This window comes from Vicia villosa, unplaced genomic scaffold, assembly GCF_029867415.1.
Source record: "Vicia villosa cultivar HV-30 ecotype Madison, WI unplaced genomic scaffold, Vvil1.0 ctg.002061F_1_1, whole genome shotgun sequence".
NCBI lineage: Eukaryota > Viridiplantae > Streptophyta > Magnoliopsida > Fabales > Fabaceae > Vicia > Vicia villosa.
In genome coordinates, this window is record NW_026705825.1 from 412,614 (window position 1) to 418,613 (window position 6,000).

The window sequence follows — 6,000 nt, forward strand, 5'->3', positions numbered from 1 at the left end:
ATGCGTCATGTCACTGAAAATAAGCACCAAATTGAATGGGGGACCAAAATTCTCTTGAAAACTTAAAAAAAGGGACTAAAATAGTGGTTTTTAAAATGAGGGGACCAAAATCAAGAAAAGTGTTAAATAGAGGGACCAAAGTTGCATCTAGAACCCAAGGCAAATAATTCTTTTCCGAGATGTCAAGAACCCCGAAGTCAAATTTTGCAAGATTTGTCATACTTAATTCTATCATAATTCTGGTACGGGACGCACATTTGTTTTAGATGTATATTTTTTAACAGAAAAATGTCTGGTACCCGTTAAAAAATAATAATTGAATGTATATATAGAAAAATGCCTGGTACCCGTAAAAAAAAAAATTGAATGTATAGAAAAATGTCTGGTACCCATGAAAAAATAATAATTGAATGTACAGGAAAATGTCTGGTACTTGTAAAAAAAATAATTAAATATATAGAAAAATATCTGGTACTCGTAAAAACATTTAGATCAATAAGATTTTTTAATACAAAATATAATTTTGTTATAAAATATGTGAATAATAGAATAAAAAAATGTAATAAAATAATAGAAGCAAAAAAAATCATGAATGGAAAAAATTAAAGAGAAATCTTATTAATATATAAAAAATTAATATTTGAAAATAAGAATAAAAGATATGAAGATATATTAATTCATTAAGAGTAGAGGAAGATATATTGAAAAATGTCTGGTACCCGTGAAAAAATAATAATTGAATGTATAGAAAAGTTTTCGGTACCCGTAAAAAAATTGAATGTATAAAAAAATGTCTGGTACCCGTAAAAACACTCAGATCAGTAAGATTTTTTAATACAAAATATAATTTTGTTATAAAATATGTGAATAATAGAAGCTAAAAAAATGTAATAAAAAATAGAAGTTAAAAAAAATTATGAATGAAAAAAGTATGAGAAAAATTAAAGAGAAATCTTATTAATATAAAAAAGAAAATAATATTTGAAATAAGAATAAAAGATAGGAAGATATATTAATTCATTATGAGTAGAGGAAGGTATATTGAAAAATGTCTGGTACCCGTAAAAAAATAATAATTGAATGTATAAAAAAAAATTTGGTATTTGTAAAAAAAATTAAATGTATAAAAAAATGTCTGGTACCCGTAAAAACACTTAGATTAATAAGATTTTTTAATGTAAAATATAATTTTTTTATAAAATTTGTGAATAATAGAAGCTAAAAAAATATAATAAAAAATATAAGCTAAAAAAAATTATGAATGAAAAAAGTATGAGAAAAATTAAAGAGAAATCTTATTAATATAATAAAGAAAATGATATTTGAAAATAAGAATAAAAGATAGGAAGATATATTAATTCATTAGGAGTAGAGGAATATTATTTAAATTTGAAATTTATGAAGAAAGAGAAAATTGAAAGAAAAAAAATTTAATAATATATTATACATGTATAGATGAATGAGTTGACAATGTATAGTAAAAGTTGGTATATGCATTGATAATGTGAAGATTGATTTGATTGATACAAAAATTTATTTTATTAATATATTTATTTGAGAATCAATACTATACTAAGAAAACTAAAGCCTCAGTTAATTACATTCTAATCCAAAAAAAATCAAAGGATTAATCAATATTTAGGGATAACTTCGTCATTACATATATTTTAATACTACTAATTTATTTTAATCATATTAATCATTATGGTTACTTGCAATTAATAACTTTTCACGCTGACCAAAGAAATACCTACTACTATTCCCCTATTCAAAATAAAAATGTCGTTTCCAAGGGTGCTCCCCCATCACGCTTGCGCCCATGCAAATTCCTGTAGCCGGCAAAAATTGATTTCGTGTATTGGGAGTACTGCAATGCATCATCTACATATAAACCCTCACACAATCAGAATCTCTCATCTAGCATATTGCTCAACCATTCCAAAACATGTTGCAAAACTCCCATTCACCTTAATCGTGAAAAAAAAATTTCAATTTCCTGGTAGAATGTCTCGCAAAACAGATTTCGTATGCGATATAGATGATTCCAAAGAAATCTGGCGTCTTGCTGTTCGTAACAATGACCTGTGGAGCGTCGTCAATAGCAAAGGTGTCGCACACCTTCGAACCCTTCTTCTTTTGTCTTACGATTATGATTTTGTCTTAACCCACTATGGCAGCGACAAGACGCGATTTTGAATTCTGTTCGTTATTTCGCGACTCTTTGGATTATAGATCTAACCCATAACCACACTAATCTTCGTCTCCGATTCTATGATATTTTAGAAATTCATCTTTCATTTCAATCTCTCTTTCACTATTTCTCACTCTAAGTTCACAGTTGGAACTAAGATTTATTCTTAAACGTTGAAAAGAGTTTACGGGAAAGAGTTTATGAGAATAGATCTTGAATTAGTAGTTAATATTTTTATATTTATTTTCATCATTTATGTTGTTATAATTTCATATTTGTTGTTCTGTGAATCTTTAAATGGTGTTATGTGAATCTTTGTCGTTGCTGTTGCGCTGTGATTTATGATTGAAGGGTTTGTTTTTTTTCTTATTCTTATTTTAGGGTTTATGTTAGGAAGCAAGATGCAGAGCAATGGATGGAAGATTACTGTTAATGAATCTAAGGTTTACCATAAGTTATGTAATAAGTTAATATTACGATTGATTAAATAATGTGCTTTTAGCAGCTGCTGATATGTTCTTTTTTTGTTGATTGTAGCTAGAGATTCATCTTTTGTGAACATCTGCGCTGGATCTGTGTTGGGGCAATGCATTTCCGGCGGCGACTTTTCATGATGTGTTATATCAATTTCCATGTGGGTATTGAATAAAACTTTATTTCTTATTGGGATTTAAGGGTTTTTTTCATGTTATTTGATTCATGTTTTATCTTTATTTTAAAAGATTTCTTATATTTTAATGTAGCGTTTTCTGATTTTTATATAGTTCAACTTTTGTTGGTAGTGTTGGGTTGCATTAATTGGTATATGGTGCATTAAACTGAATATATTTGTTCTTTCCAGGAATATTTCATACAAATTGATGGCACATTTAACAAAATTGACCATGATAATAATAATGCAGGTCTGCTGTGTCATGAGTGCACTTCTGCCTCCTTGCGGTTAGCGTATCATGAACTGATCGCCGCATATGATTCAGTTTGGCTCAAGTGGTAGTTTTATATCTGTTGGAATTTCGAATCGATCAAACTCATGCAGGTGTGAGTCTGTAGCATAGTTTTGTTCTGCACGGGTAAGTTTTTTTTCCGAATCTGTTACTGCAACAGTGTTGTTTGGCTACATTGTTGTTTCCAAATCTGTTACTACAACAGTTTTTTAAATTATTCTATATATTTTAATGTCAATTTTTATTTATTACTTAAATCACATTGCAAAGGTATTCCATGCTCAAATCACTACACGTATACTTGATGTTATTTGATAATTCTTCCATAACTACATCCTTGCTCTTTCAACATCCCCTTCAACTTCATAACCTAAAGACAACACAATAGAACTAACAGTAAGTTTTTTCTTCTTTATTTATTCTATTGAATTCAGTAAAATGAGACAGGGTTATGTAACTAACCGTGAGTTTTCTGAGTATGATAAAATTGATATGAGAATTCTTCCTTGATTCCAAATCAGACAACAACTATTTCAAATCAGACTTGGTCACTCTACTAAGATTGAAGAGGTAATTTTGTGTTAATACATGTGTTGAATGCCAACAAATTCAAGGATATAATAAATAATAATGCTTATTATCTTCTTGCGAATGAGATCATTGATCGTCATTGCTTCAATAAATTTCTAATCTATTGATCGTCGGAACTTATCTTCTTGCGAATGAGATCATTGATCGTCATTGCTTCAATAAATTTCTAATCTATTGATCGTCGGAACTTTTTGTACATGTAAGACAATTCCATACATTTGATATATCTCATAATATTTCCTCTACAGATTATGTATAAGTGCCTTTGGTAAGTTGATTGACGATTTCATTCGGACTGAATAGAGGTCGTATGATTTTTTATCGAAAAATGCAGTGCTTTTAATTTTTCCTTTCACCTTGCTTTCAATCCAACATTAGAGTGTGTTTCACCTATTCTACCTCTTTAGTTGAACATTTTCAATCAAATTATTGGTACATCTTAAAATTTCATTTTTATTTGAGTTATCCTTTGGACAGTGTTTCAGTCCAAGCTTAACTCAGCCTAACCATAGTCAGTTTTATATTTTTGAGAAATAATAGTAATTATAATTGCATGTATATATGATAATTGCATGTATATAAGGATTATGTGTCCGTTCTGTGTATATCTGCACCGGATTGAAAGTCGCCTGCTACTGGTTTTGGCTTCGGACAGGTATTTGGTATATCTGCGTAATTGGATTTGAATTTGGAGTTGCTGTACAAAAGCTTGGGGCTAGAGGATTTAAAGTTGAGCTAAAGCTAAAATTCTGTTTCTGGGGATTTAGGCGCTGTGCGAGTTCAAATAGGTTATGTTGACTTATTTTTCTGGTGTGTTAGGTGTTTTGCCCGCATATAATCTCAGATTTCTCTTGCATCGGTGTGGTCAGACGGCATTTTTTGATCTGTTTAAAATTTCAGGAATCAATTAGGGTATTTCTGCTAAGAATTTTTTTTTATTAATCTGTTAGAATGATTGATTGTAAAGAGGGTTGTCTGAAATTGATGTGCTTGAGTTTTGTCAATGTAATGGGGTTGGAAGTTTGGCGTAGTCTGTATGTATTTAAACTTAATGTGACAGAATTAATTATATGAGAAATAAAGAGGCTGAATCAATTTTTAGAATGGATATTTTATAATCTTTGAACCACTTTATATTTTGTATTTATTGTGATATAAGTAAATGATAGAGAATTTAATTTTTAAAATATTCTGAGTAAACATTTAGATAGATGTTCAGATTTCACTATATAGGCTATATTTGGTTTGTGAATTGTGACTTAGCTGGCTGCCCAATTGAATAATAATTATAAAATTTGTTTTAATAGTTAATAATGGATGATGATATCAAATATTTTCATTACTTTTTTGGTTATAGAACATTTCTTTCTACTATTGTAGGGTAGCTAATAAATATCAATTAATTTGATTAATTTTATGGAATTCAATTTTATTCATTATCATAATAATTATTATAATTTGGTAGTAAATAAATAGTTTTAATAAATGATTTTCAAAATTCTTGGTTTTAAAAATAAAATACTATGGTTCTAAAAATAAATTACTATTTAAGATTATTGTAGCTTTTAAAATGAAATTGATGTTTTTTTTTTTTTGGACTTATAGTTTTAGTGTATAAAATGTCAAACATGTAATATAATAGAATTTATCAACTATATTAAATAATTATTTTAATTTAAATTATGATTTAATAATATTATATGATATAATTGAAATATATGTTTTAATCTTTCAAATATTTTTTCTTTTTAATTTGCGTATCTTTTATATATATTTATTAACCATCGTTATATATTTATTTATTATTTATAAATTAAATTCATTCTCACAATCGTTATGATTATTTTTAAAACATATCATTAACATGATCATAAAATCATATAATATCAATAGAATCCATAAATTTACAATTCAGAAAAACTTAAAAATTATAGGCATGTCCGACGTGCCGAACCTATTTTTCTAACGGGCCGACAAAATATTTACTTAAATTGAACAAATATTATATATCATATGTTGTAACGGGCCGACAAAATATAGGTTTTTAATCCATATATTAATTTTTTTGAATTTTTTGAAATATTTAACTCAATTTGTTTATAATTAAAAATCAAATTTTTTAAACAACTAACTTATAAAATAAAATACAAGAATATGAAATCAAAGTGAAATTTTTTTAAACACTTTAAAATTAATGTTATGTTTCTATGACATTCAGAATTTCAAATATTATATTTTTTTAACCATCAAAGCACTATATTTATTTAATATTTC

General features: G+C 27.2%; 1 long non-coding RNA gene across 2 annotated transcripts; it reads left to right on the forward strand.

Moving 5' to 3' along the window:
* The first annotated feature begins 1,749 nt into the window (after positions 1-1,749).
* LOC131637641 (uncharacterized) lies at positions 1,750-4,830 on the forward strand. Of its 2 annotated transcripts, XR_009294380.1 has the most exons (5): positions 1,750-2,107; positions 2,573-2,634; positions 2,729-2,825; positions 3,094-3,705; positions 4,382-4,830. It is a non-coding gene; the product is annotated as an uncharacterized LOC131637641 (long non-coding RNA). The 2 variants fall into 2 exon arrangements; XR_009294379.1 differs by having other exon boundaries at positions 3,094-4,830.
* Positions 4,831-6,000: the final 1,170 nt, after the last annotated feature.